Raw genomic sequence first — 20174 nt, forward strand, 5'->3', positions numbered from 1 at the left:
ATTGCACACAGACTGCGCCGCTCGTCGCGCCATTCTAAAAAAATTTAACACATTGTTTTCTATTAGTATACGCACACCGGCGCCGCCAGGTGGCGCCTGTCCGCGCCGCCCAGCTGTGACTCAGGAAGTTGCTCAAATCCCTGTCGCGCCACACAGCGCCACTCACATAGTTTAACATTAAATAACATCATATTTGTCCCAAATCATTAACGATTAACATTGGCTGCTAACGTATATTTAGCATTTTGAAGTAGACGCTATCTGACGAAGCTCGCGCTATTTAATGTGCACTTCCGGTTTACAATACCTCCGAGTTGTCCTAGACGCGACTCGACGCGGGCCGACGCTGAGCTGCGCGGCTGGTGTGCGATCCCCTTTATACTCTGCACCATCTGCATGAGTGACCGGATGGAAGAAGTTGAGCTCATTGTGGTTTTAGTTTCTGATCTATTTCAGTTCTGTGGTATTACCAATGTGTAAAAGACATCAGTTTTTCACCAGTTTTGTAATAGATTTTTTTTTCCCATAAATATTGTCACTACCACCATTATTATGTGCAGTTAGTGACAAATGAGTATTGTTTTACTCCGTTTGATGCTGTATGAAAAACTCATAATCAATCATTTGTGTGACATTTCATTTGTAAAATGTTGAACATTCAAAAACTTATATTATAATAACAGTGTTTATTGTGAAAATTCACTGTATAGATTCAGTGGCGGATTTAGCAAATTGGGGGCCCTAGGCGAAGGTATTTTTTACTCCAAAATGAAGATGGAAAGCAGAGGTCACACAAAGTGCAGCACCACACAAACCAATAGAGAATAAGTCAATGGGGCAAAACCAGCCACGAACAGTAAATGAGGGAGAAATAATTTAAATCTGATGCTGCACAAAAACTAGCAATGCATCAAAGCCAATGTTGTTACTAATCTTTCACATACCCAAGACTGTGTTAAAAGGTTTAAAAAAATCCAGTCTACAATCACTTTATATTAAAACTATGTTTTCTCTGATGTTTTCTTCACAAACATAACAAAAGGGTTGTGAATTTTACCACAGTGTATTGTTGAGTTTTTGAAAAATGTTCAAAGCATTTTCCCAAAATATGTGTCAACATAAGATTTTTCACCAAAAATCATTCCATATGCTGAAAGTTGTGGCCAAATTAAGACTCAACAGCACCCCATAGTGGACGAAAACATCCCCAACATAACATCAGCAGGGCTCCAGACTAACATTTGAGAGAGGTTGCACTTGCCTCAATTTGGTGGCACCAGTCACTGGGTGGTGTAAAAACAAAAAATAAACACTAAAACTAAGTCCAAACATGTTTAATGCATTAATAATTCATTAAAACCTAAGTCCAAACAAGTTTAATGCATTAACAAATTAATTACAAATACAAATAATTGTATTCTTTATATACATTAATTTTTTTACTTTACCATACTTATTATTTTTAACATATATTTGCCTTACTGTAAACCATTAAACTTACAATCAACTTTTTATTACTTTGTTGTAAAAGCTTTAGGCTACTTTAACACAGACTTGAGTAAAGAAATCACATTCTTGTGCTGTAATCACTACAAAATGTCTCCATGCACTCTGAAGATATCATTTGGCCAGGACTTGTAATCTAAGGTACTGAGCACAATGTATTACGTTTTTTCTGACTTCTAGCGTGAATACGCAGTGTACAGCGCTATTTTTAGGCTTTCATTGATTAAACTAAAGCAGCTGATCTCCGCCTCTTTTATTAGTGTCATTTTGCGAGCGTGTGGAGGTTGTGGGGAGATTATTTCATCAACTGCGCTGAAATATCAGAGACAGCTCTTACACATAAAAAAACACTGTGCAGCATCGTTAATTACAACCCCGGACTCTGACATCACATAATATTAGTTCGCGTTATTTTAAACCCGTCATTTCTCCCGAAAACGAAAGCAGAGGCTCTCGCCCGCAGTCTCCATAGACCACCCCTCAAAACAATCAGGGCAGAAGCGGTCGAAAGTGGACAAAAGAGACGGGTTTAGAGAGATGATATGCACCTGAGCTGATAGAAAGGTGGGGGAGCGGGCAGCAACAGGAAGAGTGACTGAATGCGTCGCAGACGTAATCGCCTGCGCATTATATTAATATAATTGTATTTAAATTTCACAGTCCAGCCAGTGCGACATTTAATAAAAAATAGTCATAGGCAGGGAAAATACTCGCAAAATGCGACTATTTACTCGCAGTCTGGAGCCCTAGGGTTACATTAGTTTTTTTTCTGTAGTAACATTATTTACTTCACCACAAAATAATTTGTATCAATGTAGGGCTATTACTAGCCGGTTGACTTACCAAAGCCCCATTTTCGCGTTTATATTTGTCTTTAAGTCTCTGTTCGTGTACTTTCCCAGTCCCCGTGTCACTTTGTGTTTATCTTTCGCGCCGCAGCACGCACCGTTATGGACTAGTCCATTTCATTGTGAAAGAAGGGGGTGTAAGTGTTTAGTGACAGAACATGAACTGGACATTTTAACTACTATTTCAAAGTTTCAACGTATTTCTTAAGAATATTAATACAATTTACAATGCTTTTGAAGTGTTCGTGATGATAAGGGTTTTATTTATTTATGTAGGCTTTATTAGGTTGGTTGGGGGCCCCCCTAATTTGACCGCTGGTGGGGGGCCCCAAGCGGCCGCCTACCTATGCCTCTATGGTAAGACCGCCTCTGTATAGATTTAAATGTACAGGAGATTAAAGATTGCAAGGACTGGCACATACTAACACCAACATTGTAGATAATATTGTCAATAACAAGCACATATATCAAAATACCACTATTTCCCCATTCAGCTTTTCATTGTCTTATGTAATGTTTACTGTATATAATCTACTTTTAATTATTCACTGAATCACTACTTGTTTAACTTAATATAGCATCACTAAACTCCTGGTGTAATATCAGGCATTAGTCTTCATGAATCCACACTTCCAATAGTAGACCATTCATTGACTTTATGGATGCTTATTTAAACACTAATATTTGGGACATGCTAATTCTATAAATTGGCGCACAGGGGAGGTGCATTGTGATATAGAGGAAGTCTTGAGGTTTAAACCCAGAGTGTTTAATGTTGGCGTGTCAGTCTTCAGTAGATCAGTATGGAGTTAATTTCTCTTCCTCTAGTTCTCTGTGAGTATTATCTTCTCTCTATGAATTTGACTACACAACAATTATACAATCATTTACTGCTCCTGTATTTTTACTAAATCTTTTCATGCTCCTCTCGGAGTTTAAATCTTTATCTCATGATATAAGAGTGATTGATGTTTGTGTGAGACAAACAAAGTAAGTGTACAGATAGTGTTGTGTGTGAAACTGAAATTAATCTGTTGTCTTGTAATGGAGATCCTTTTGTGTGTGTGTGGGGGGGGGGTGGTTTAAGGGGACACAGGAAGTGAACTGAACAGCTAAAAAACTAAATGGTACGTTTATATAGATTAAAGGCGGGTTTAGGGCTAGGCCAACAGGTTTTTGTGATTGTTGGGGATAGGGACTGGGGTAGGTTAGGAGAATAGAATATACAGTTTGTACAATATAAAATGAATTGTGTCTATGGAATTTTTCCTGTAAACCACATATGCCAACGTGTGTGTGTGTGTGTGTGTGTGTGTGTGTGTGTGTGTGTGTACCTGGTTATTATCAAGTTGTGGGGACCAGTTGTCCCCACAAAGATAGGAATACCAGTGTTTTTGTGACCTTGTGGGGACATTTTGAGGTCCCCATGAGGAAACAAGCTTATAAATCAAACAAAATTATGTGTTTTGAAAATGTGAAGTAGCAGAAAGGTGTCTGTGATGGTTGGGGTTAGGGAATGGGGTAGGTAAGGGGAAAAGAATATACAGTTTGTACAGAATAAAATGCATTACATCTATGGAATGTCCCCACAAAACATGGAAACCTGAATGTGTGTGTGTGTGTGTGTGTGTATATATATATATATATATAGATTAGCCCAATATATATATATATATATATATATATATATATATATATATATATATTTTTTTTTTTTTTTTTTTTTCAAGAGTAACAAGTAACTCGCTAATTTAGTATTTTTTCATTGCATACTTTTTTACTTTCACGCAGTAAAATTTAAAATCTTTTACTAGTAATTATTTATTTAGTTACCTGTACTTTTACTAGTTTTTGAATAATCTTTCCACCTCTGTTAAAATCTTCATGAATCCAGGCAGAGTTGGCCATGTTTATAATATAAAACTCATGATTTACTCACCCCTAAGCCGTCCGAGATGCATATGTCCATCATTTTTCAGATGAAGACATTTTCAGTTATTAAATTTGGAGAAACCTATCAGTGACTTTTTGATTATTTTTTTGGGGGGTGCCCTTTTTTAGGTCAGAGTAACTGCCCCTCAAAATTCCTGTGCACGTCCCTCATGCTTAGCTACTGTTGAACGGGAACACGATCGATTGCATTATGCTGTCAATCACTGAGTGAAGTATTTTCTTTTATCGTAAAGTTTAGAGAAACAGTTGTTACAAGTCTGTATAAATTTCTGTGTGTGTGTCTCAGGAATGCTTTCACGTATTGAAACCAAACTTTGTACATGAACTGGGGACTCCAATGTGAGGATGCACAAGATAAAAAAACATTCTAAAATTTTACATTTCACAAATCACATTAGTTACCGTACCAGAGCAAGCATACTTTTGCAGTTCCTTCGGAAATGCATTTTCTAGTTTATGTTGTCAGTCAAACACTGTGAGCTTTAGTTAGCTGTATAACAGATGTGTAAGTGATTGTAATGTATGGGAAAGACAACAATAGGTGTCCAATAAAATTTCATAAAAAAAGTTATGAAATGTAATTTGAAAAGGAAATAAAAAATAGATTAGCCCAATTTAGTGAAGTGAGGTATTAAATCACACAACTGATGGGGAAGAAAATAAATTTTAGAGCTGTTGTGTTTTCTTTTGCAAAGGTTTTAAATCTTATTATACATTCATCATTACATTTTCATAAAAATATAAGACATTTTAATACCACTAAAGTTTGAATGTTTGTCAGTATTAGTTTACTGCTGACTGTGTGAAGAGCGTCTTTCACAATTGAAACATAGATGTAACCGTGTAAAGCAAATGAATTTAAAGTAAATGAGTATTTTGTTTAGGACTTTGTGGAAATAGCTATGTTTAGTCTGTGGGGCCATCAGCACAGTCATGACATAATTTCCTGTATATGCATTAGTCGCACGACATTTGGTGGTTAATGGCTGTTGAAAGAGAGAGTTGCGTCAACTACATTCACTTCAATGGAAATGTTTTTTACAGCAATGGTGGATCATGGAGCCTTTCAAAAGTTACCAGGGGTTCTGTCAGCCCCAAAGACCTGCAGCAGAACAGACTGAATGTGATGAACTTGATGAAAGACTTAAACATAAACAGTAGAAATAATGTAATGTTTTATAATATCACAACTTGATCTCATGAGAATTATATTGACAGGACTAATATACACTCTGAGAAAGGATGTGTTTATTTTTTGCACATTTTTGTGTTATGCTACTTAACTTATTATCTTCTACAAAAGACAAAATATTTTAATACATTTTAATAATACAAAAACTTAATGTAAAAGTTCTTACTGAAAATGTAAAAAGTCTTAAAGGGATCCTATTATGCCCTTCAATTAGCTTTAGTATAACATTTCTGTCATAGCATAAAAACATCTGCAAAGTTACAAAGCTCACAGTTCACTCCAAAGGGACATTTATATTTTTGCATTTGGCAAACACTTTTATCCATATTGATTTTTTTCTTTAACATAAAACAATTTTGAGTATCTATAACAAACAGCTTTATAAAACTATACAACACACATCCTCTGTATGTTGTGTCATCACAAATTCACTCATGTAAATAAAGATTCAGCTACACCGGTTGTATGATGAGATAACTAACAGTGTGTTTCATTATGTAGTGCTCATGAGTTTACAATGACATTTTACTGCCGTGTTAAAAGTGTTTGTTTTTGCAGATAAACTAGCAGCTTTATACAATGGAAGGTAGAATTGGGCAAATATGGAAAGAAATATTACAAAAACTGGAAAAAGGCTTTCTTCTGTTTTCATTTATAGTGTGAAGTTGCGTGAAAACTACATTGTGTTATAAGATTTGGGAAAGGAATAAAGAAAACGCTTAGGTTACTCACGTAACCCCGGTTCCCTGAAATAACGGGAACGAAGCATTGCGTCAGTTTGCTGACGCTATGGGGGAAACTCCTGTTTACTCCGTGATTGAAGCCTATTGGTTAACGTCTGTAGAAAATACAGACCAATGACGTTTGAGCCCGCGCGGGGGCGTGGCACACGTCCCTATATAAGCCGGTGAAATACGTCAAGAGCTCATTATTATTCGACTGAAGCGCGCAGCCGAATAACACTCGCTGCGTAGACGTTTGTAGCACGGCCAGCGACGCAATGCTTCGTTCCCGTTATTTCAGGGAACCGGGGTTACGTGAGTAACCTAAGCGTTCCCTTTCAATACGGTTCACTTCGCATTGCGTCAGTTTGCTGACGCTATGGGGGAACGTAATCCCATCCCGCCGTGCATACACAACGGACTGAGGTGCCCTTACCGGAGAGACACTGCATGTGGCCCTAACCCAGCATATACATAGCTCTAGCGAGCGCAAGTGTAAGCACCATATATGAGACAGTAATACGCATACAGTGAAGTTTCTAAACGCACCATGATGCATATACAATAGAGCACGAGACGGCGGGTTCCCTGAGCGCGCCGCGAGCTGTGCGTGAATTATTAATAGGTAGCCATGACGGTGAGCTAGCAACGCACCGTGAAAGCATACAGAAACGCAGTCGCGTGAATCATTAAGCCGATAAGACCTGTGCTTGTAAGGCAGGGACATCCAGGCTATAAAATCTGACAAACGTAGACGGCGAGGACCAGCCGGCCGCGTTACAAATGTCAACGATAGAAATCCCTGTAGACCAAGCCCAAGATGAAGCCATACCCCTCGTGGAGTGAGCTTTTAAACCAACTGGACAATGTTCATTCAGGGAGGCGTAAGCCAAAGCAATGGCTTCGACGATCCATTTAGATAGCCTCTGTTTAGTGAGCGGCATACCTAAGGAATGTTGCGCGAAGCTTACGAACAGCTGATCTGACTTGCGGTATGAGGCAGAACGGTCCGTGTATATTCTTAACGCTCTGACGGGGCAGAGCGTGTTCGGGGTTTGTTCGCCGTCCGCCGTCGGAAGGGCGAGAAGTGAAACCACCTGAACTCTAAATGGCGTGGTCAAAACTTTAGGAATGTATCCCGCTCTCGGTCTAAGGATCACTTTGCTATCGTTAGGACCGAATTCCAGACACGACGGGTCAATTGAAAACGCGTGTAAATCGCCCACTCGTTTAACCGATGCCAACGCCAGGAGGAGAGCGGTTTTAAACGAGAGAGCGCGCAGGTCAGCCTGTTCGAGGGGCACGAAAGGGGGACCGCGCAGCGCTTTCAGGACCGTGGACAGATCCCAAGACAGGACCGTGTTAGGTCGCGGTGGGTTTAGTCTGCGAGCGCCTCTGAGGAATTTAATGATGAGATCATGTTTTCCCACGGTGCGACCGGCGATAAGGGCGTGATTCGCCGTTATCGCCGCCACATACACTTTAAGCGTCGAGGGCGCGCGACCGCTGTCCAGCATTTCCTGCAGAAAGGAGAGAATATGCTCCACTTCACAGGTGTTTGGGTTTAAGTCTTTCGTCGTGCACCAATCAGAAAAAATAGACCACTTTTGAGCGTAAAGGCGCCTGGTAGATGGGGCCCTAGCTTCAGTTAGAGTATTTAACACTCGTCCTGAAAGGCGTGATGGTTGCCGTTCAGAGACCAAACGTGTAGATTCCATAGCTCCGGCTGTGGATGCCATATCGTCCCTCTCGCCTGAGATAGGAGGTCTTTCCTCAGCGGTACTGGCCATGGTGCTGATGTTTTCAGCTGCCATAGGTCGGGGAGCCATGGTTGATTGTGCCAAAACGGGGCGACCAGAATTATCGCGCATTTCGTCTCTCTTATCCTCTGAAGGACCTGTGGTAACAGGGCCACCGGAGGAAAAGCATACAGAAGACACGCCGGCCATGCTTGCGACAGGGCATCGTGATGTCTCGAGAAGAAGATCGGGCAATGTGCGTTCTCGTCTGATGCAAACAGATCGATCTCCGCCCGGCCGAAGACGGTCCATATTCTCTCGACCGTCTGAGGATGCAGTCTCCATTCTCCCGGCGGCGGACCGTTGCGCGAGAGAATGTCTGCACCCGTATTGGCTACACCCGGTACGTGAGTCGCTTTTAACGAACGTACGTTCGCGTGAGCCCATAATAAAAGCCGTTTCGCCAGCCTGGATAGGGAGCGAGATCTCAGCCCTCCTTGGTGGTTTATGAACGAAACCACCGTCATACTGTCCGACCGCACTAGAACGTGTTGATGTTGGAGTTTCGGTCGAAAGTGTCGTAGCGCCAAGATAACCGCCCACATCTCGAGGTGGTTGATATGTAGCTGAGACAACTGGTTGTTCCACGCACCGAAGGCGAGCTCGCCGTCGCAGTGAGCGCCCCAACCCGTCGCAGATGCATCCGTAGTCACCACTTTCCTCCTGCTCACGGAGCCGAGCTCCGTGCCCGAGAGGAAAAGGTGAGGGGATGTCCATATCGAAAGCGCTTTCACGCAGATGTACGTGATTTTGATTAATAAGCGGCCCGACAACCAAGCACGGGGCGGAACTTTCGCTTTCAACCAAAACTGAAGCGGCCTCATGAACAGCATTCCCAACGGTATTAGTGGGGATGCTGCTGCCATCAGACCCAACATTTTTTGGAATCGTTTGAGAGGGAGATGTGAACCCGCTTTGAACGATGCCGCCTCGCGTCTGACCGTGAGCGCGCGTTCCTGTGTAAGCCATGCCCGCATCTTTAATGAGTCGAGCGTCGTGCCTAAGAACGCGATTCGCTGCGTGGGGGTGAGCAAACTCTTCTGGAGGTTGATTTTGAACCCCAAATTCTCCAAATGCTGGAGTACAACGGTCTTGTGCGCAGTAATTTCCCTCTCTGACTGTGCTAGAATAAGCCAATCGTCGAGGTAATTCAATATGTGGATGCCACTCTGTCTGAGAGGGGCGAGAGCCGCATCCGCACATTTGGTAAATGTGCGTGGTGCCAGAGATAATCCGAAGGGCAGAACTTTGTACTGGTATGCTGTCCCGTCGAGCGCGAATCTTAGGAACGGCCTGTGACGTGGCGCTATCGGAATGTGAAAGTAAGCGTCTTTCAGATCCACTGATATGAACCAATCGCCCGGTCGAATTAACGCCATGATTCGTCTGGCTGTAAGCATTTTGAACGGCCGTTTGGCAAGAGCGCGATTCAAAACGCGTAGATCCAATATCGGTCTGAGGCCGCCGTCTTTCTTTGGAACGAGAAAATAACGACTGTAAAAGCCTGATTCGCTTTGATCCGCCGGGACCGTCTCTATCGCGTCTTTTAGTAATAAAGAACGCACCTCTTCCCTGAGGATCTGCATACGATCGTCTGGGACAGTGGTGTAGAGAACGCCGCGAAACCGGGGTGGTCTCCGGGCGAATTGGAGTGAATAACCGTGTTGGATTACGTTTAGAATCCAGCCCGGCATACCGGGGGTGGATTGCCAAACGTGAAATTTGACGGCGAGCGTCGATATGCTTATGGACGTTAAGCCGTGTGTGTGTGTTTGTGTGTACAGAGGAGGAAATTTGCTCTTTTTGTGAAAAGGTAAAAATTTGTGTTTCGCTGTTACAGCGAGGGTGTGTCCAGCGCCCGAGGGGACTGAAACACGCAGAACTTTCGAGGGCGGGCCGGCCGAAGCGGGACCAGAGCCTCTTTTCCTCCTCAGACTCTCTTCAGGGAGGCGGCGCCGGCGTCGGGTCCAGCGTAATCCGAGGACGGGGACCGCGGCGTCGAGGCGGGCCAGCCCGTCGTGCAGGACGCTGGCGCTTGACCTCCGGTTCAGCTCTCTGCTGGGGCTGAGCTGGTGCTGGCTTAGGGCGTTGAGCTGGCGGCGGTTTTGGGCGGCCGGTCTCAGACGCTGAGGCAGATCGTTTAGGTAGAAAATGCCGCATAGCCTGCGACGATTTCTGTGCCTCAGTGAAGCGCTGGGTGAACCCCTCCACAGCGGAGCCGAAGAGCCCCGACGGTGACACGGGCGAGTCAAGAAGGGCAACCCGATCCGTGTCCTTTATCTCCGTCAAGTTCAGCCACAGATGTCTCTCCAGAACAACCAGGCTGGCCATGGCTCTTCCTACAGCCTGAGTGGCGACTTTAGTGGCGCGAAGGGCCAGATCAGTCGCGCTGCGCAGGTTCTGAAAGGTCGACGGGTCCGGACCTGTCTCGTCCATGTCACGGAGGAGCTTTGCCTGGTATACCTGCAGCACCGCCATCGTATGGAGAGCGGATGCAGCGTGGCCGTCAGCGGCGTAAGATTTTGACGCCAGGGTCGATGTCAGGCGACAGGGCTTTGATGGATGGTTCAACTTCGCCCTCCATCCGCCGGCTGAAGACGGGCAGAGATGGGCGGCGACAGTTTCCTCGAGCGGCGGCATCTTGGAGTAGCCGTGTTCGTCGGCGCCGTCCACTACGGAGAGGACGTGGGAGACGGCGCTCTGAGCTCGGGTGGAGTGGGGAGCACGCCAAGATTTGGTGAGCTCCTGGTGAACCTCAGGGAAAAACGGCGCCGGCCGTTGGCGGGACGATTGACGGCGCCCGGGCTGCAGAAACCACTCGTCCAACCGGCTGAGTTGAGGCTCTGACGGCGGCGACCACTTGATGTTGAGCTCCGCCGTAGCTTGCGTCAAGATGCGGATGAGCTCAGAGTCGTGAGGACGCGACTCGGTAGGTTCATCAGCGGCGGCTGCGTGGGCGTCGTCATCCGAAGCCGCCCAATCCTCTAACTCCTCAGAGGATGACATCACTTCCAAGTTGTCACCGGACCCAAAGGAAACCATGCCGCTAGCACTCGGCAGGGGGCGCAGGTCTTCATGGGCGAAGGTGACAGGGTGACGGCGGGGAGACAGAGCACGCGGGGGATGAGCCGGCGTGGACTCGGTCTCAGGGCGTCTTCCAGCTTCACGGCTCCGCTGCTGTTTAGGCGGGAGAGCACGGGAAGCCTTCCGTTTAAAGATCTTGAGGCGGGAGCGCAGCACCGCGATAGGAAGGAGCTCGCAGTGGGCGCAGCCCGCCTCGGCGAGTACGGCCTCGGCGTGGGCAGGACCCAGACAGATGACGCACTCCTTGTGGAAATCCTCCACAGGCAAAGGGGCTCGGCAGGAGCCGCAATGCCGAAGCGACATTATCTCAACGCGCTTCTGCTCTTTTAGATACTCTCTTTTAGGCTCACCGGAAAGCGGCAGGGGAACACGCTGGTGTGTTGTAGTCCGCTGCAGTGCTTGGATCGACGGCGAGTAAGGGCTTCTTCTTCGGAGCAGCGAGAAGGTTCGCGCTGAAGGAGAAAAGTAATGAGCTCTTGACGTATTTCACCGGCTTATATAGGGACGTGTGCCACGCCCCCGCGCGGGCTCAAACGTCATTGGTCTGTATTTTCTACAGACGTTAACCAATAGGCTTCAATCACGGAGTAAACAGGAGTTTCCCCCATAGCGTCAGCAAACTGACGCAATGCGAAGTGAACCGTATTGAAAGGGAACACCACAACGTTGAATTTAATGGAGCGTAGTGTTGTTTTTGGCGGCCTGTTTTAATTTTAGTTTTAGTCTAGTCTTTGTGTCAAGCTGACATTTTAGTTTTTATTAGTTTTAGTCAGTTCATACTCTTTTTAGTCTAGTCAAGTTTTAGTCGACTAAAAGTCTGGGCATTTTAGTCTTATTTTAGTCAGAATTATCCTTGACTATTTTTGTCTAGTTTTAGTCGACGAAAACTGGTGACATTTTTAGTCTAGATTTAGTCAATGAAAATTGTATTTTAGTCTCTTTTTAGTAATGCAATTCTATTTAACCCAGACCCAGTCAATATAGTATAAGTACCTAGCAGTAGTATAGACAAAACCAAAATTTTCTTTTAGCCAAACCCATTAAAAAAGTTATCTTGTTATATTATACCTTATAGATATAAGAATACATCCCTTTCAGACATGGAAGATGCTCTGATTGGAATTTACTTGATTTGAAGATATATATTTTACTTAATTTTATTTAACCTCTGAGTGAGTGACTTGACTGTAGGTAAAGAGTCTACATTAAAGTCTACATAATCAAAACAGAGTAGTCTAAGCAGAAACACACACACAGGGCCACTGCTGGTCAGATGGGTGCCATAAGCTGACTTTTACGGTGGTGCCACCTTTAGTTAAAAAACAACAACAAAATTACAACTATAGTAGGCTATGTGTGAGAATAGCACTCTATTAAAATGCTATAGCACTTTATTAAAATGCTATTGTTATCATTTATAATTGTATTTTGACAGCAACACAAACTACAATTATACAAATATGCAATATAGTATATCTGTATTTGTGTAGCTAATGGCACTATAATGTGACAACGCTAATTTTACGTGTCAGTATAAATCCAAGCAATTTCGGAGAATTACTAAATATCTTTCTTGTAAGTAAATTAAAAGCCAGCTTTAAGAAGATGTCTAGTAACAAAAGCAAAAGTTTGTATGGTTATGTTCTTAATAATACAGCTGTTTGATTGATTTAACACTCAAGCATTCCGTTAAGCAAGTTTATTTCATTCAAATAATAAACAAGGACACAGACAGACCCTTGTTGTTAGCATATAAGTTATAAAACAACGTCTTTAGCATATATATATTTACCATGCTTCAAAACACAACGCAGCACATGTCATTTAAACGATTGAAGATGCAAACTGGTACATTGTTATATTATTTAAATCACACAGATGAGTTCGCGGTGCCAGCAGTCAACGCTATACATATTAACAGGCTTGTGAACTCACCTGAAAACGACGCACGGGTTTCATTTTGGACTTTTCGTTCCATTTGAAGACTTGATGCGGCGGTGTATTCCCGGGCGCAGCTGGCCATCAAACGTGACGTGTCGCGTGTTACTGCGCAAACGGATTGCGTATGATATCAAAGCATCGCGAGAACAGACTGATCTGCATGCTTTCTAATCGCTCTCGCGGTACGTTTACGTATTTTTGCGGATCGATTTGCAGAGCGCCATTGAACACACATGATCATTTGCAGTCAGGTGGCGGGGTGCCAGGAGATGGCTAGACGAAATAATGTTATAACATTTCGTCTCGTCTCGTTTTGGTCAACGAAAATGAAGACACATTTTAGCATAGTTTTTATTTAGTAAACCACTTTTAGTCTCGTTTTTATTCGTCAACAATATTGTATTATACATTTTATTATAGTTTTCGTCACATGACCAGCATTTACGTTGCGTCTAGTCTCGTTTTCGTCACGTGATAAAGGTTCGTTGACGAGGATATTTCGTCATACTTTTCGTTGACGAAAGCAACACTAATGGAGCGGTGAATCAAAAACTCAATTTTAACTTGATAATTTGTTATATAAGAGGTCGTCATACTTAAATGAACATCCTGCAAGTTTCAGAACTGAAAACGTCAGTTTTTGGCACCAAGCCAGCTTTACAGCCCAGTGTGGAATTCAGAGAAATATGACGTCAAAGTAGAATTGAAACACCTCTCCAAACCAAAAGGACACGTCCACTTTTGTAGCCCGCCCACAGCTTCGCTTGTACGGAAGTAACACACGAGACAAATCAGACCTTACACAGCGTCTAATCTGAGAACATGCTTTTAAAAATCGCCAAAGTTTGTGCCGTACCTGGCTGTGGGAGAACACAGTCGCTGCATATTCTTCCTTCGGAGCCTAACATTAGACAAGAGTGGTTAAAGTTCGTTTATAACGAAGTTCCAGCTCGCGTGGGGAAGAGTTTTAGCGTTGGTTCACTTCATTTCACCCTGGAATCCTTTGCAAACAAGACACAGGTCGACGCTGGATTTGCAACGAGACTGAGATTGACAAACAATGCTGTTCTAACTGTATTGGATCCTACAGAAACAGTGCAATCTGTAAGTACATATATATTTTAGTAATTTGTGTCACTGTTACTTTGTCTAAGATCGTCCTGATTGTTTGTAACCTTCGTGTTTTACCCAATTCACAGAATGTCCCAGCAAAGAAGGATGTAGCTTGTCAAACAGACACACCGAAATGCACATCTCACTCAACACAGCTGTCGTTTGGAACATTGCATCCTAAATTCAGAAGCAAATGTGTGTTGTATGTTTTTTTAAACGTAATTTATATGGATATCGTCGTGAAGTAAGTGTGTGTATGTGGGGGTGTGTGCGTGCAAGCGCACAAATGTTTGTTAGTGCGCGTGTCTGTATGCGTCTTTACTAAAATGTCATTTTATCCTATTTACTCTCATGTTTTTGTTATTTTATGAAAATGTATATATTACTTTAATGCAATTTATGTTTATTGTTTATAATTTTATAATAAAAATAAATAACCTAATTTTTATTTTTTACTCTAGACTGTACTTGGCATGTATGCATTTCAATGAGAACTCCAATCGTCCTCAGGCTAAAACAAAAATGGGAAAGCCAGTGTATAGGCTTTTGCTTCCAAAAGCCAAAAAGGGGGAATACTCCACACGTCCATTAAAGACACAGGCAACATATTGTAAGTTTAAATATATTTATTTATTTATTTACACACACAAAATGAATAAAAAAACAATCATTAAATAATAAATTATATCACACATGCATTTTTATTTTACAGGCTATGTCTACAGATTGATGGACTTCCTATTTGAAAAGGTGATCCTTGATTCTCTTCCCTACATGGAGGAGATTCACAAAATCAAGGTCCCAGAAACACTCTCATCCCAGTATGAGAGACCCTCCATGGAAGAAGCCATCTCAAGACACCTATCGCGGTTCAGTCAAAGGGGAGGTCTAAATCCAACGTAACTGCCTGCCGCGTCAGGAAACTCTTGACGTATATGTTGGATGACGGAAGATGGGAAAAGAACCCTGTTACTCCTGCCCAGATAGCCCCAGCACCAGCTCACAAAACTCCTGTATGCCAAGTCCCTGTAACGCCTAAAGTTAAAGATATAAACAAAGTCTGAGGCATTGCTTTATTATATTGTTGTAATTTACTGAAAGTTTTTATATTTTGTTAATTGTTAATCAAACTTAAAAAACATTGCTGTTTTTTAAATAGATTTTTAAGACAATAAAGTGTGTTTACTTTTAATTGTAGTGTCTTGGTTCAAAACTTATTTTACTGAAAACACAGTAATTGCAAGACTTCTATGACATAATATGAAACTTACTGTTCTATTCCCCTCAGTCTCAAGGGGATCGCACACCGGCCGCGCCGCTCAGCGTTCTAAAGCCGAAAGTATACTCGGGACGTCCGCGTATGCCCAAAATTTAAGACCGCGCGGACAGTCCGCAGCGAGTCCGCGTACAACAGCGCATGCGCGAGTTCGATTAGAAGGGTCCACTAGGAGGCAATACACACAGTACAGTCCCATAGTCGAGGAAGAGTGTAGACGACCGATTCAAATAAGCACGTTGAAGAAGAAAGGAGGCATAAAAGCATTTCTTCTTCCATTATTCTACGTTCTTTGTTTGCGTTTGCTATATACTGTTTGTTGTTTGCAATGCGGTCGCCAGTCTTCTTCTATCCTGGTTTGATGCATGTCCTGTACAAGAAATCGACTCTGTACTGCCCTCTGACGGCCAGGAAGAGTACGACGACACATTTGTACTGCGCATGTGCAAAAATCGGTCATCCGCACTTCAACCGCGTTGAGTATACTTTGAAAGTATACCCGGGCCTTAAATCAACTGAACACATTGTTTTCTATGAGTGTACGCACACCGGTGCCGCCAGGTGGCGCCTGTCCGCGCCGCCCAGCTGTGACTCAGGAAGTTGTTCAAATCCCTGTCGCGCCACACAGCGCCACTCACATAGCTTAACATTAAATAACATCATATTTGCCCCAAATCATTAAGGATTAACATTGGCTGCTAACGTATATTTTGCATTTTGAAGTAGACGTTATCTGACGAAGCTCGCGCTATTTAATGTGCACTTCCGGTTTACAATACCTCCGAGTTCTGCTAGGCGCGACGCGGCGCTGAGCTGCGCAGCCGGTGTGCGATCCCCTTCAGGGGGCCATAATCAGCTCTGTAAATATTTAATGCATTCTGTAGTGAATACATATTCAGGCATACTGGTTCAAAGCCTGGGTGATGGGTCATGCAGTTAAGTGTGTCTGGTACCTGGTTAATCCTTCTAACGACCTAAAAACAAGAACAGTAATTACATAACGTACACACTTGTAATGAAAATAATAATTCTGTGCATCTGACTTACTTTGGGAATCTCCATACAGCAAATATTTTCTTGCTCTGGCATGACATACACTTTTCACAGGTACACCTACAGAATAATGATAGTAAGTGATTAGTTGTGATTTTTTTTTAAATGCAGTGTAACTGACTATGTAAACTTGTTTAAATTTACTAAAAAAAAAAAAAAAATCATAATCGTGCTGAACTTAAAAGACAAAACTTTTTTATAATATAACAGAGATACGTAACATTAAAACATTACGGGCCAGATTTACTAAGCGCTTGCGCCAGCGTAAACCATCATTTTGGCGGTAAATAGCGATGTCGGAATTTACTAAAGACGCGCAGTGGATCATTAGCGCTGAAAAGGTGTGGTCTAGTTCTTTTTGCGACTGACCTGATTGCATATGCATTTCTAGGAGTTTCCCTTTCAGACGCAAACATTTTGGGAGGAGACTATTTAAATGATTCATGCAACGCGATTTACTAATGTTTGCGCATGTGTTATGTATGGCATTTGCGCGACTATTTAACGCCGAAAAAAAGCATGTCTTAAATCATTTTGCGCTCGAAATGGCTGCAATTGTTGTTGCTAGGAGGAGACATCGCAGAAATCAGAGACTGCATGGTAGAAGGGAGAGGATTTCCAGGATCATTTTACCAGATAAGTTCACGCGTCTCTCTGCCTTTATTTATCGGCCTGTATATCACATGCACCTGCAGGAGCATCATCTCTGCTTATTTGCAACCATGCGCTAATTTGCGCTGCTCTTAGTAGATTGGTTGGTCATTATGGAAATCAGCTGTTGCGCCTGTGTTATTTAATTAGCGCTTTTTTAGTAAATAACCCGCAGATATCACCACTCCCATCAGCGCATTTTTGGAATTGCGCTCATGCGCTAATTTGCCCTGTTTAGTAAATCTGGCCCTACGTGTTTATAAGGTTATAAGCTAATCCGACTGTTTCTCAAGACTCAGAACCACGGTAAAAAACAGCTTATTACTAATTAATTGTGATGTTTTTAAATGTAAAAACAATGTGAAATGCATAAGTAGACCTCAAACAACGTCATAAAACAATAAAATCGACCAATTCACGACCCCTTTAAGGGATCTTTTGCCATCTGATCACACGTTATTCATATTTACATATCAAATGTTAAATTATTTATCATGCAACAAGTTTTTTCTCTTTGTTTTTTGCAGTGCTGATTTTAAACATCCACTCTGGACAAACTAAAGGTGAACGAATTTGATTTGTGTGTTTCATGTAAACCGATCTGTGATGAGATTGTTAAAACTTTATTTTCTTCTTTCCTCAGCTTTACCCAGACCTACAGTGAGAGTAACACCAGACAGATCTGTGTTCACTGGAGAGACAGTCACTCTGAAGTGTGACATAGACTCAGAGGATCAGTACAGTAACTGGGGATATCTGTGGTCTAACAGTCATACTTCAGTGTTTAAATCTGAGCGTTACACTGTAAACAAAGACTCTCTCACTATCAACAGAGTTACTCAAGCTGATCAGGATAATTACTGGTGTGTAGTAGAGAGAGATGGACAAACTTCACTATCAAGCTTATATGTTTATCTCACTGTTAAGGGTGAGTTCAACATCAGTGTCTGTAAAATAGGATAATAAAGACAGAAACATCTCATGTGTGTTAATTATCAGAAACATTATGCCAATTGATTTACATTTGTGAATTCATGTAAACAGATGGTGATGAGTTATAATTTCATTTCCTTGTTTCTTCAGCTTTACCCAGAGTTACAGTGAGAGTAACACCAGACAGTCCTGTGTTCACTGGAGAGACAGTCACTCTGAAGTGTGAGATAGAGGATCAGTACAGCAAATTGAGATATCGGTGGGCTAACAGTCGTACTTTAGTGTTTAATTCTGAGCATTACACTGTAAACAGAGACTCTTTCACTATCACTGGAGTTACTGAATCTGATCAGGATGAGTACTGGTGTAGAGTAGAGAGAGATGGACAAACTTCAATATCAAGCTCACCTGTTTATCTCACTGTGAAGGGTGAGTTCAACATCAGTGTCTGTAAAATAGGAAAATGAAGTCAGAAACATGTAAACAGATGGTGATGAGTTATAATTTCATTTCCTTGTTTCCTCAGCTTTACCCAGAGCTACAGTGAGAGTAACACCAGACAGTCCTGTGTTCACTGGAGAGACAGTCACTCTGAAGTGTGAGATAGAGGATCAGTACAGTAACTGGAGATATCTGTGGTATAAAGGCAGAACTGGGACTTTAGTGTTTGTGGGAAACATCTACACCATCAGATCACCATCAGATCAGGATAAGTTCAGCTGTAGAGGAGAGAGAGATGGACGACCATCATCCTCACAGTACAGTGATCATGTGACTCTCTCTGTTAAAGGTCAGTAATGAATGTAATCAAGACTCAAAGAGAAGTTTCTTTAACATTTTTGTACAAAACTTTGTTTTGTCTAATACTTAAAACAACCCACATTTCTCATCCACTGTATATTTTGAATGAATTTTAACCATCAACATAAAGGTACACAATAATATAACCATAATTAAAGGCAGGGTCCATGATCTCTGAAAGCCAATGTTGACATTTGAAATCACCTAAACAACCCCCCCACCCCAATAAAATTCGGCCCTACTCTCATTTCCAAAGCGTTTTTCAGACATCGTGAACAGTGAGTCTGTACATCAGGGTTCCCCAAATCTTACCCTGGGGGCCAGAGCACTACAGAGTTTAGGTCCAACCCTAATCAAACTTACCCACCTGTGATTGTCTAGTGATCATGAAGACCTTGATTAGTTTGCTCAGGTGTGTTTGATCAGGGTTGGAGCTAAACTCTGCCGTGCTCCGGCCCTCCAGGGTAAGATTTGGGGAACCCTGTTGTACATACTTGTTGTTTTTAACTATGAAAGCTTTAAAGCTACACTGTGTAGTTTTTTTAGTTAATTCTTAGAAAAAAACCATGTGTTCTTTCAAAAGTATGTGCTCATTCATGTGTTATTACTTCCACCCACTAATCAAAGTATTCTCGTAAGTGTAGAATCTGCTATTTAGAATGCATAGGGGCGAGTCGCTCGAATGGCTGAATCCATGTTGTTTGAAATACATTCGCCGACGAGAGACATTCCTGAAATTCAAGCTCCGCCTTTCGGGCTTGATGATGTATACAGCCTGCATATGCAACCTGCGTAGGCTGAAAGCCTTTGGATTGAACAACAGCTGCACACCGTGATGATCCCGTGATCCAATGCTTTGATTTGAGGCAGATTTGAAAGCCTGTTGAAGACCTATTCTCGAGGACCTTAAAACGAGTGGCCAAGGAAGCGAAAAAGAGAATTAAAAAGACAACGCGACAGGAATAACAAGAAGATCAAAGTCAATATTGGAGTAATGTTAGTTCCCTTTCAGTCGGTCACTATGCGGCAGGCTCGGACTGGTAATCTGTACAACCGGGCAAATGCCCGGTGGGCCGCTCGACATGTGGGCCGGTGGCCTCCGAGATTTTTTTTTTTCATGCCAAAATGTTTAAGTTATTTATTTTCGGCCCGTCATGTATAAATGCAGTTGCATTTGGCTTTGGGGGCGGGTGATAGGAAAATATTTTCGGCTTCTTCATGACAGGTTCAGTGTGTGTTACGATCGCGCACCCATGCTCCACCCCTCAAATGGATTTGTTCAAGCAGCCGCTGGGTTTATGT

Source organism: Paramisgurnus dabryanus, chromosome 3 (assembly GCF_030506205.2).
Source record: "Paramisgurnus dabryanus chromosome 3, PD_genome_1.1, whole genome shotgun sequence".
Classification (NCBI taxonomy): domain Eukaryota; kingdom Metazoa; phylum Chordata; class Actinopteri; order Cypriniformes; family Cobitidae; genus Paramisgurnus; species Paramisgurnus dabryanus.